Here is a 13664-nt window from a genome sequence, read left to right on the forward strand (position 1 = left end):
TTAATGCTCATTTTTTATATTCTATTATTTTCTTGCAGTTCGTAAAAATGTACAGTCTTCCCTGCTGGTAATAGACTGAGCACTATTGGCACATGTAGCAGTTACCTCAAAACTGATGCAGAAAAGACACAGTTCTTCCACACAGCACATCATCAAGCCAGCCCTGGACAAAAGTGCAGGAGTGGCATCCATCTGCTCTTTGAGCGCTGTCACTCTGGTTCCTCTCCTTTAACTAGCAATTTATAACTCCACAACAAAATTATAGCTTGACAAAATTATAGCTTGATGATCTAGACAAATCCATATTCTTCAAAATCTTTAAGGAAAATCTCTACTACCTTTCACCGTACTTCTTCTGTTTGCAGTGGAAAAAAAGCTTCTTTTTACAGTGATTCATTTTTCTCATAGTTTTCAATGACAAACTCCCAACCTGTCACATAATTTCTTATCACTCTCAAGATACACTGCAAATATGCACTTCTTATTTCACTTTATTTCTGCTACTCCAGATCTCAAGGCTTTCCAGTTGTTTGCACAAGAAGTTACATTCCTTCTCCATATTCACATTTCTTCTCAGTTTTGTTCTCAACAGACTTTATGTGCACATTTCTACTTTCTTCCTTTCAAATTCCCTATGAAAACTCACATTGCCTTGATAACTGTAGCAGCTTAAACCATACCTCTAAATACATTTGATACATCCTAATCATATGATTGCTATTCAGCAGATTTATGAGAAGTCTACATTTCCATGCTTCAGTTCACTCATAAGTCTGAGAGTCTCTGGTCCCTTCACTTAAGTGGATTGTCTAGTTTTAGTTATGGTTTCATCTTGAATGGAATAGTTCACATTTCCATACTTTTTGTGTGTGATGACATTATCCTCATTAAAAGATGAGGGGAAATATTAATTTAATTTCAGGGCTGCACCTAGGATTAATCTCAGTTATTGTCTCATTCTAAAGTGCCTCTACTTCAGTTTTTCTCTACTTATATATGTTTTTATCATCTTTTCAAGATCGAACCAGGCAACTGCTGTTAAGTCTCTTCAGAATTCTAAAAAATCCATTATTTGCTGCTTACTCTCTTTCCATCTCTTCCCTATTCTTAAAACCTTCTCTAATATGGCTGCTTATCCAAGCGAACCTGGAACTTATTTCTTCCTCTTGTGATGTACATCTGGATTTTTAAACTGTCCTTGGTCCAGTTGCATTTGTTTCATCTGATGCTTAAAAATGGGACTGTGCAGGGAAGCCTGAGTGTGTCAGCTACACCTCTGTGAGGGGCTGTTGCCCCTTCTTGTCACCCACGAATGCAGATGACACTTTTTATTTGCAGATGGTTGTACTTGCAAATGTGCTCGGGCCAGGCTGGCAAAACCAACGTACTCATAGCAAACACCAAAAGATACGACAATACTAAGACACAATAGTGTTTTAGCAAACAACAACAAAATCAATCACAAGAAGTCCACTTAGGCATATCATCTCTGAAAGACACCATAAATTTGCACATACATATCCATCCTGCACAAAGCTTCTTATTTTGTACCGAGAGTATCCAAAATGACAGTAAATGTCTATATCACTTGAGAATGTAGCATGTGAAAAATATACACTGAGTACAGGTCATTTTTTTTTTTAACCATCATACTTGAAGCTGACTAGGAATTTATCTGAAACCCAAAAGTATTTCAGGACAACTGCATTACTTGCAGTTGTTCACATTATAGAAGAACACACAGCTTTCTGATGCAAAAAGGAAGAGATTCAGAAGATTATTTAAAGAGATTACTTAAGCCAGATTTAAATCATGTACAGAGCAATAAGCAATCACAAGATTTGAGGAAAACTGAAAATGAACTTATAACTCGAAAGCAAAAAGAAACCAAAAAAACCAATCAGCTGTGTTGTGCTTTAAATTTTATATTTTAGAAATAAGATGTGTATTCTATTACTGGATTAGAAATACACAAACATTTCAATTATGGCGTTCTTTTACTTTTAGGTCTGCTTTGATTATAAGGTTTACTAACATTATTGTTAGGAGCATTATTTTCAATTCTCATGGAATATATGAATCTTTCAATATTTACTTCTTTATGATATTACATGCATTTCAAAAGCAATCCTAACTGCTTAGAACATTGGCTTCTTGAAAGGAAGTAAGAAAAGAAGGAGAGGAATCAATACCGGTGCACAGCATGCCTAACTTTTTCAGATATTAAAGACGACAAGATCCTTGTGCTCAGGAGCTTATTACATAATATAAACAGATAGATGGCAAAATGAGAAATGAAAACAGACCAAGATGGAGTTAAGAGGCAAAAACACAAGGACACAACAGAAGAGGCTGGGTTGTCTCACCACTGGAGAGACAACTGGGAGATGGCATTGGCCCATGTCTCTCCTAAGGCCCCATTATGTGAACATGAGGCCCTCTCCTTCACATCCATCTCCGCTTCTACCATACCTTCAGAGGACATCTGCATTACACACTGGTGACCACAGCTCGCTGACCTATCACGACCAAGCTAAGTCACTCGAAGCATTTTAACTGCACCAAGCAGAAGCAGCAGCCTTTCATATATATGCAATGATGTCAAACGTCCATAAAGAAAAAAAGGGAAACGCTGTTCCCATCTAGTAAGAAACACTCTTTTCACACATTTTAAAAATGCACTTTAATTTTAATATTTTTGCCTCTTAAGCAGAGATCAGAAATACTACCATGAAGTGAATCTAGTGCATTTAAAATAAGGAACCGCAAGCTCCTTTTTATAAGATAGCAAAAAAAAAAATACTTGTATGTAGTCGGGAAAAAACATGTTTGCCTGTTTTCAATCCTTGGCTTGTTTTCTGGATTAAAGAATCTTCTCTTTCCTAGAAATGTAGTGATGTTCTCACAAGAAGTAATGGAATTGAATAATAGAAAATCCACATAACGCATATTTTCAGTAAGCAGTCATTACTTCTGAAATGGAGACTACAAATGAGAGGGTGATGCAAGTCCCAAAGACAAACATACTCCTCTAGTGAGAGATTACCCTTGGAAATCTGACATCACCACAAAATAAGAATAATAATCAGAAAGATCTCAAAAACGGGCAAAATTCTTTAACGGTTCTGGCTGAATTCTCATTGCCAAAGGAATTACTTGTAAGTGGCAGGTGGTGAAAGGCAGGGTGGAGCCCAGAGATGGTAATCACAACAGTAAGCAGATTTTAGGTTGATTGAGGAGCAAAATCACATTCGATATTAAAAGATGGGAAGTTCATTCTACGCTCAATAGGAATCGTAAACCCCCAAAGTGCTGCTACAATTAACATGTTCAAATAAAGAACAGTGATACATCCTGAAGGGTTGCCAGGTCTGGATCTCAAGAGTTTTTAACTTTTTTCAAATGACAGCACATAAACTATACACACAAGCCAGCAAAAGAATACACCAAGGTAAAAATAATCAGAGAGAGGCAATTACATCACACTGTAGTTTTTGTTCCAAACCAAAACAAAAACCAACTGGAATAAGACAGCATAATGATGCAATTATTTCAAATCTACATTTATGGGCACTAGTCTATAACTATTTTTTAAAGAATAACTTCTTTTACACAAACTGATTAAAAAACTTTTAGGAACAATGCTATCTCATACACATGCTTTCTAGGTTTCTCAAACCCGAAGAAAAGTCGAGGATGAGCTGGATGAGCTCTTAATAAGAACGTTCAGGTTGGTTTTTTGGTTAGTCACAGCAATTACAGTACCTCTAAGCCTTGTTACACAACAAATGACCCAGAAGTGTTTTCCAGCAACCTAGTAGCTACTGAAGAACTTTCTAAGAAAAACAAAGGCAAATCCAGAAAGGATGAGAAGAATTTCTGATGTTAGTCTCATCCTTACAATACAAACCCAAAACAAGGCTCACTTCCACACTCACTTGTCTGTTATAAGAGCAAATATATAAATATCCCAGTACACAAAACCATAAGGGAAATACAAATTAAAATTGAGATTAACATTTTTAGAAGACCCTCTTGATCAGTTCCTTACACATCACTGAATAAAAGTCCTTTGGGCTTAAATCTCTCATTCTCTGTTTAGTTTGTGATCTACAGATGTTTAAAACCAGAACAGACCATCCAGATGAGATCCTCTAGAACAGATCATTTAATCTGATCTTCTGTACAATACAGGCCAGAGAACTCCATCTAGCTAGTCCTCTGTTACTATAGAGAGTTGTATTTACTTAAAAGCACATCTTGCAAGAAAACCACAAGCCTACATCACCCTTTTGAGCTCTGTTTTGATTAGAGGGAAAAAAATCCCATTTAACTTCCTGAAACAAATTTGATCAGATTTATGGATCATCTTGAGATCAATCTTCAAGCTACATACGAAAATCAGATACTGAAAATAGGTGTGTTTCACTCCAAATGTAACTCCATCCAAGCATGCTCACACACAAACACACACAGACACACACACACTATATCTGGTCACCATTAAGAGGTTTTCAGATGTCACAGCCTTAACACTGCTTTATGGCCATTTATTGCAAGGCTATATTAAATGAAATGCATACCTATTCCAACAATAGTATTTATTTCTCCAAAATTATTCATATTGCAGTTTTGCAGTACATGAAAAAGATGTTCTGTAACTTACACCACATGGGACAACTTCAATGCATCTGTTTTCACACCAGTTAAAAATTTAAGCCTTCATATTCAGTGAGCAGAATGATACTTTGGGACAATTCATTATTCAGAACAAAGACAAAGCTGTTGATGGCTGCCTGGTAGAACGATTAAAAATTATTAAATTTCAAAATCTGATTAAATTCCACTAAGATCTAGTGTATAAAATTTTTCCAAAACATAGAAACCTTCCCATCCCTGCTTAAAAATAAATAAAGATCTTCATTAACATTTGAGTACACAAGCAACACTACAGAAACGAAACATACGATCTAGTTTCAAATTAAAAACTTTGAACTTCATGTTGACACCCATTCCTATTGAAGTAGCTTCATCATCCTCAACTTTGCATACAGACATTCGAAAATTTCATCAAGATGCTCATAACAGAATACCTCTGGGGAAATCATACCTGTATTTTATAAAGCTGTTACTATCATAGATATTATGAAGAACATTGAGCCACCGGGAGACAACAACTTTTGAACTATGAAGAAATACATAAAACTGCTTTGACGCGCTTGATCTCTTCTAATGCACATAGAAATATCCAATACTTAATGAAAAAGTTCCTCTCATGAGTACATATATTATCATTATCACTGAAAAAAAAATCACAAATACTCTCCTTTTAATAAAATTTTTGCTTTCATCAATATGCTACAATAAATCAGACTTTTGAAAACTATATCAATATCCTAGCCACCAATAAATGTTGGAAAATCTGTTGACATTTTTTGCTTTCTTTTCTTCAAAAGATGAATACAAGTAAACATTAGAATACCCTTGGTCTACAGAGATTTCTTCATGCTTTTGGATCCACTTTTCTGCATATTGTGAAGAATGCAGGTGGGCAATATTACAGAAAAATATACTTTCACTTCTGAAGCAAATTTCATAGAGTCTTGCATACATTCTCCCCATGGTTTCACTCCTTTTATGAAGAAAGAGGAGTTACTGTTCTGGGTTCCGTAGTACTGCAGTAAGAATCACTAGATTAATACCAGAATATGCACAAGAAATGAACGTTAGATGAAATCAAATGAAGTACTGTTTCTTTGGAAAACATACTCATTATTCATTCTAACTGGTACAATGGTAGCACCTACAAGCCCTGCAAAACCCTTCACTGTAGCCACCTATTCTAAGACAAAATGAACTTCTGGGGAATGGGACACATACCATTTCAAAAATATACTGTTTGACATCTTCATATGTGACCTGGATGATGGCATGGACTGCATCATCATCAAGATCATGGACAACTGCAGACCTGGGGAACACATGATAAACTACAGGGTAGGGCTGTCACTGCAATGGACTTCAGCAGTCTGGAAAAAATGCTAGAAAACTCTTGTAATCAGCCCAAGAAACAGTCTGGGATGGCAGCCACCTGGCTGAAAAGCAGTTTTTAGAGATGTTTCTGTGGCTTCTGGTGGATGAGTAAAGCACTAGTCAGTGGTTTGCCAATGAAGCCAAGGGCCACATGCTGGGCTGTGTTAGCAAGAATAAAGCCAGCAGATGGAGGGGAGTGATCCTTCCCCTCTAAGCAACACTGGTGAGACCACATATGGAGGAGTGTGCCCACTTCTGGCCCCATTGGTACAAAAGAGACATTGACAAAGCTGAGTGAGGGTTACTGAGATGGCTGGGAGGCAAAGCCTATGACAGATGAAGAATGGACTGAATTCCTGATATTTTACAGATGAACAAAGTCACGGAGACTACATAGTACATTAGCCCAAGATCACACAAGAAGTCTGGACAGGATACAAAATGTGTCTTAATCCATGAGGCTTGTTATATCCTTACCATAAGACAATGCTTCCGGTAAAGAAAAGGATAATTACAGACAGATAGCAGATACATCATTTATAGATAACTAATACAGTACGAATGAAAAGGGAAATCTGGTTTCTTATTTTCTATATTCACTTGAAAAACAGAGATGTTAGGAAAGCAAGATTTAGAGCATCCAACTTCTTTGCTTCACTATCAAAGAGAGAAAGCAAATAGATTCAGCTGGGATGGTCCTAAACCTTTGGACAAACAACTCTGCAGTGCCTGGTTTGCCTGGAGATAGTTTCTCTTGCTACTGAGGGCATCCTTTCATTGCATCTCAGCCCTCAGTTCCTGCTCCTCACAGTTGACTTCTTTGTTAAAAACCAGTTCCTTCTGAAAAGGGATCTGTGAGACAGAAATGGGGGGAGGAAGTGTGAGAAGACAAGACTTCTCACTCAGACAGTTTCTAATGGTTGCAGAATCCTTTCTTTGCTGCTCTCTGGTAGTATATGAGGTGTGATGTACTCTGTTAAGTCAGCTTAAACCCTGCTCTATAAAGTAGAGATCATCATCTTGGCAGTGGATGGCTGTACAAGGAAGAAATGGCAAAAGGGCATGGAAAAAAGATGAACCCTAAATAGCAGATGAAGCCCTACAGATGAAGAATATGCAAGAAGCAAGTAAAACATACACAAGGATTGTCAACAGGGCGTTTTAACATAAAAAATAATTATATTTGAGCCTCTGTAACAACTCATAACAATGATCTTTTGTTTAAGCTCTGGAGCTCTCCAGACTGTCACTCTTATTCCAGACAGCTTGGGGCAAGAGATGCAACACACAGCCACTAAAAACTCCTCCTGTCTCATGCATATTTATGATCAACCTCAATGAGTGTCAAGGGATCATTTCAGCTACAACCCACACATATTCCTCCTTTTCTTTCTTCCTTCTGCTTCCAGTTTCCAAGGAATTGGTTTTTACAAAACCGTCTTTCCGAAAAAGCTATCAGAGCTCCAAATGCTGCTGTTGCAGTACTTGGATGATAAAACAAGAGGTGGGAAAGCATTAAGGAATGTTTGGACAAGAAACAAGCTGCCAAAAATCCTACTCAAACAGCTAGAGTCATGCAATGAGTGACAGCAATGCAGGAGTATAATCCATTAGCATGAGGTAGATGGATAAAGAGTTTATTTTTTAAAGTCCAGACCAGTGTTTAAGCACTGCCATAGACTTTGAAGAGGAATGCCTGCTTCTAAGGCAGTAAGACTCACAGGAAAACAGAAAGAATTTAGTATTACAGGCATTTATTTAAGTATTAATTATCCACATCGAATTCAAAATATGTTAGGCCCAAAAAGAAAATGCTGATAATTAGCTGATAATTAACAGAAACTTACTTTAACAAGTTGCTTTCTATAATGGTATACTTTGCACACAAGGTTCCTTTTGTTCTCAAAATAAACTCTGTAAAGCAAAAAAAGTGGATGTTACTCCTTCTGCATGCTCAGCAGCCCAGGCAAGGGACTCAACCTCCTGCATCTGTGGTCATGGTGAACATTCGGTTTCAGTTTCCTTTTCAGATCCTCATTACCCTATGAGGGAAGAAAAGTGATTTTTTTTTTCATTTAATCATCTCCAAATGTATCAGGTGACATCATCTCACCAAGACAAGGCATTCCAGGTCTTGCTTGCTGGCTCCTGTATTAGCTCAACTCCTCCATCACTCCAAACCACAAGAGGTAAGCAACCACAACAGTTAAGACTTCAGCTGTGCACAGATCTGTTTGTAGGTTAGAATTTCGTTCAAAGTTATGGATGACAAATCTGGATTCTGCTGGACTGCATATCCAGCAGAAATGTGAGACAATTAATGAAGTTAATGGAATAATAAAAAAAATAGAAGACTAAAACAATAACAAAGAAATCCAAAAATGGCAATAGTAGGTTGCAACTGCATGGTTGCATTTGTTATTTCCTTTTTTTATCAATACAATTATTGTCATACATGTCAAATACCAAACCAAAAAAAATGTTTGAAAAGTCTTGAGTATGATTACATCAGCCATACTTGCTGTACAATCCAAGAGTAGTTTGCACTCTGTAGATCTGCTGCTAAAGGCTGCCAGTTTGCAGCTAACTCAAAGCCAGATATGAGATAATACTGTATTTGATAAGCAGATCCAGAAATCCCCACTATTGTATGTGCATAAGATAAAAAAAACACACATTCTTTACTCTGATAGAGAATAGAATGGTGAGAACTCAGATACCACTTCATGTGGGAAACCCCCCAACCTCCCACCAGTGCCACAAGAAAATTCTGCCTCCTTCACTGTTGAATCTTTTTCTTATTTTGGATAATTTCACTACGTGAGAGATAGATTGCTGTCAACAGAAAAAATATATATTAGAGCTTGAGGTAGCTTTGAAATTCAAGACTCACAGGTGAAGAATCATGGGAAAAAATAAAAAGGAATCTTTATTAAAAAAAATAATAATTCTGTAGAAAAGGGTAGAAGTTTGCTGGGTACTGCAGGTTTCCTAAGTCAGTGTGTTGCATTGAGATGAAAGCATTACTTGTATATACAATGATAAGTAAATTAAATGCTAGGAAAATGCAAAACTGAAAAGTTGGTATTCCAAAAATCCAGAAGTCTTTTCTATTTCTAGTTTCCTTTCTTCTCTCAACCTCCAAGCTCAAGCTCAAGACAAGCTCAGCCAACCAGAGCTGAATTATTCCTCTCAGTTCCTTCACTCAGTGCGTGCCATACAGCATGCCCAGTGAGACCTATCCAACATTCCCCATTGAGCCCAATAGTGCTGACTGCCACAGCAAGTACTGGGAGCCTGGATTTGGTTTGGATGCCTCGGGCTTGGGCAGAGACTGTGCTCCAAATGAGCAGATAAGAAGATCTGCAGATAAAGGCAGGTAAGATTAACAAGCACATGTTAAAAAATAAATCAATAAACGTAGTTCCAAGAAACTAAGTTTTGATACATTTCCTTAGAGAGAAGAAAATTAGAAGTCAGAAAGTCCGTTTTTAAATAATGACTAAAAAAGAGGTGCTAAAGAATTCACCTATGACAAGCTGGCTCAATAAGTCAGAAATTTTACCATTTGAGCTAAGGATTGTACTAGAATTCAAAATGCTATTTTATCACAAACACATACAGCCATCTTTGAAAATGTACAGGAACACTTCCTCTATTAAATAGTCTAAGACAATGCCTGGAGGTGATCATGATAGCCTTAAAGAAAAGCAGCTGTATGCACACAAGGTTTGCTTCCTAGGCAAAAATTGACAAACCTAGACAAACAGTATTACTGTGGTAGTGCCTGAGGCACATGTGAGCATGCTGCAGGGAAAGGATCACAAATGCTCTGAAATAATTTTTATGAATTTTTAGAGCCTACAGCTCTTATGTGAGAAGTTGTGACACTACTGTGTCATCACAATGAACCAGAGAAAATAAATTAATTGTAAAGTTTTCTGCTTTCAATAATCTGAGTGCTGATATATGGTGTATTTTGTCTCTAGTACTGATCAGGCAAAGCAGAAAACAAAGTTTCAGACCACAAGATTTCAAAGGACTTTTGCAAGGTAATGACACAGGATTAAGACCACAAATTCCTTTAAAAATCCCAAAGTGGTATTTTGCTTTAATTACTGACTGCATGATGTAGATCTCTGTAAGATGGCCCAGACGACTGAAATTAGTGAAGTTATTTTTTCATGGAAGACTTAAATGTCCACAATCAGATCTCTGGAACATTAAACCCTGAATACTGCACAAACCTTTAAAGAAAACTCCATCTTTCCCACACTAGAATCAGTTATTCTGGAAACTCGTGATGAGCTGTGTGAGCAGATGGATGAGGTGCTAGGTCAGACACTGAAGTGGTCTACAGCACTCTTAGTTCTGCTTGCTGCGATGTTTCTCAGTACAATATTCTAGCAGGAATCTTTGCCTAAAAAAGTGCAGATTCTTACGAAATTATTTAGGTCCTCTTGGTTTTATATGTGATTAGTCCGTATACAAAACTTGGACTTAAAACTGAACTTCACTCACCAAACTGAATAAACATTAATCAATATTTATACCATTTATATCCTACATTTGCCAAATGATATCACTAAATGAGCTAATTCCCTTTACAAATTAAGAAAAAGAAAAAAAACACTTGATTAAAAACTTTGGATCCTAACGTGGTGCCGTTCTCTTGGTTTCAGTGACGCTCAACTGATTCACTGCAATTACAAACATCTAATACTTATGTGTTCTGGAGATCTCATTTTAATTACAGATGTGCTTTGAATTTACTGTGAACACAGAAAATGTATGTTCAACAGACACTATGAAACCACTGCCAGTACCTTTCTCAGGCTGCTCCAGGCACACCTCCTGGAGAGGTGTGATCACAGTCCTCCTGCCCCTTGTCCCCTCTATGATATAGGGTTTGGCAGACAAATTTACCCATAGATCTTAGGCAAAATTTACCTCTGTGGTTTTCCCTCCCCTTGGTTGCTTTCTCCTTCTTACCCATTTCTTCTGCATCTGGTTACGTTGCCCCATATGTCTGGATCAGCTTAGCTTCCCTTCTCCCTGCCAAGCAGCCTCCCCGCTCCCATGAAATCCCTCTTTCTTTCAGCAGTTCCCTGCAACAATAATCCTCACATTCTCCCTCACCGAGTGGTTGGGCCGTGTCTCGTCACGCATCTGGTTTCTTTATCTACCTTTAGGCCAGACCTTGCACACACTTTCCCATGGTAAAAAAAAAAAAAAAAGTCCTTATTCTGACTGGTTCCCACTAGCCTCAACAGCAGGATGAGTGCAGAGAAAAAAAAATCTGTGTTTTAGTTATTAACAGCTGAAAAGCAGTCATTTCACTTCTGTGCAACAGGAGCTAAGTACACAAACAGTTGGATGCGTTCACCCTGCCAAAAGCAGCAGGATGTAGGAACGAGTGTGTCGGAATAGGTCCACAGTGATGCACAACCCCAGCCCAGCCTCTGCATCCTCCCAACGCACAGCCGGCCCCTTCCAGCACCGAGGGGACATCAGAAAATGAATTATTCTCCTGGGGAAAAAGGCATTGCAAAGCTCTGAGGGTGTTTGTCTAAAATGCTAGCATTACCAGAGGCAAAGCGTAGCTAATGAAGCCAACGCAAGACCAGGGCAAAAAATCATTCTAGGACAACTGCAACGCGTATGTCAGCTCATCACTGGGCACATTTTTTAAGGTTAAAGAGACAACCTGCCATTTGTAAACTAGCCTGCCACAGAACCAAGCAACACCAGCTGCTCACTGTTACAGCGCCTAAAAAACTTCATATTTAGCCAGAAGAGAGAAAAAAACACTCTTTATACATATTCTCAGCATATTTTTCTCATGACTGTCAGATGCTATCAGATGATCTGATGGATACCATGAAGATAAAAACTGGCCATTGAACCCAGAGCAAACTCCTCTATTCAAATAATGCAGCTACTTCTGGCAAGACTTCATCAGCATCACTCAGGCAGGGAATACACATTTTGTGAGCAGGAGGCTCACGTCTCCACTTCTCAATGCACTTTTGTCATAGCCGAAGGTACATCCTAACCAATGTGAGCTTCATCAAGAGCTGGGTGAGCCATCTAACTCTTGCCATGTACTCCTGGCTATGCTCCAGAACAGCTCGTTTAACAATATTCGTAAAGGTACTTCCCGGTTCTTCTGTATTCCTAAGTAACAAAGAAGACACACTGCCAAATATCCTCCCACTGAGATCTCAAAGGCAAAAACCATCACCCTCCCCCAAGAAAAAAAGAAAACAGCAAGGATTTCAGTTTATAGCAAGTTCGCATATTTTCTTGGTTTTATGTGCATTGTTTTTCCCAAACTCAAAACCTAACTAAGAAACCACAGAGTGCTGCATCTGTTGGACTCAGTACTATCAAAAATGTGCTGACGCTATCTAAAAGATCCCATTGCATCAGAGCACAAGCAGCATGCGTCGTGCCGGCCACCGGGCTGGGCAGGGAACAGCTGGTGCAGCCGGGGCAGTGATCAGACAGTATCAGCCACCTCCATGACGCAAAGGTAAAAAAAAAAAGCCATTGATGGCCAACATTTGAATGCTTCCCTCATCTCGCCATCTGCTTCTGCTGCTCACTTGAAAATTAATACAGCTCAGGCTTGAATCAGGAGCTAATGCTGCATCTGTCTTCCTTAGCACTACAGATAATTATTAGCCTATGCGTACAGCTCTTTTTGCAACTCAAATGGGGAGACAATGGCCTCTAATTTGACAGGTTCCTTCTTTCATAGAGACCAAAATGCTTCATCTGCATCCACACACACACTATGAAACAAGCTGGACTGAATCTTCCGCCTCCTACCCTTTGCTCCCTCTCTCCCCCTTCTCCCCCCTATGTACATTCATCAGAGTTAAACAGTAAATGAAAATGTAAATCTCTTTCAAAGAATGCAAAAACGTCCTTCACCAGCAAATGTATGGAAAACTCAGGGCTAGTCTTGCTTGTACAAATAACATCTCCTAGCCTGATTCCTAAGGACTATTCACCAGTCTTGGACAGGAAGGAAACAAATGAAATTGCATTTTATAATCTTGTTCACTTATTCCTATTAGTTTCCTAGTTACTTCTGATTTGCACTTCAAGGAAGAAAAGGGAAAATGTGAGACGAATTGAGTATATATTGTCATTAAAATCCTTGAGCTTAGCACACTCATACAAATCCCAATTCTGTAGCCTTTAGCCTGTAGAAAGTCTCAGAGAGGTATTCCCTATACATAAATTACAGTATACTGGTTTTATAGAAGAAATAATATCAGAAGTTTCAGGGGAAAAACTTAGAAATCTGTTACCTTTTTTCCACATAAGACACACTAGAAAGTGCTTGTAGAAACATTAGCAAAGTAAGTATTTTTAATAGCCTCTTATTAAAATGTTTTTGCATGTACAACATGTACTTGTCATTCACAGCCTCTTCTTATGACTTACAAATTGTATACGATAAGAAATAAAGCAGTCAAATCCACTTCCTTAGTTTTTAGCGGAACTTAGAGAAATGTATAAATCTAAACAAAATGACCCCTCCTTCTGTTTGATGTAGTTTGAAAATACAGCAAAAATTATTCTAAAAAGAAAGTTGGCAATCATTTTTTTCATAAGCT

At 38.0% G+C, this 13664-nt stretch overlaps 1 protein-coding gene across 7 annotated transcripts in view; it reads right to left on the reverse strand.

Moving 5' to 3' along the window:
* The window catches only part of AFAP1 (actin filament associated protein 1), a 113205-nt gene that overhangs the window by 63262 nt on the left and 36279 nt on the right, over nt 1–13664 (reverse strand). Inside the window, exon 2 of one of the 7 annotated variants that reach the window (XM_021394805.1) lies at nt 7881–7947. The exons of the other annotated variants lie outside the window; for them this stretch is intronic. The gene's annotated coding sequence lies outside the window, so the exon portion shown is untranslated. The remainder of the gene's footprint in view (nt 1–7880; nt 7948–13664) is intronic. 7 annotated transcript variants of the gene reach the window in all.

Source organism: Numida meleagris, chromosome 4, assembly GCF_002078875.1.
Source record: "Numida meleagris isolate 19003 breed g44 Domestic line chromosome 4, NumMel1.0, whole genome shotgun sequence".
In the NCBI taxonomy this organism is placed as follows: domain Eukaryota; kingdom Metazoa; phylum Chordata; class Aves; order Galliformes; family Numididae; genus Numida; species Numida meleagris.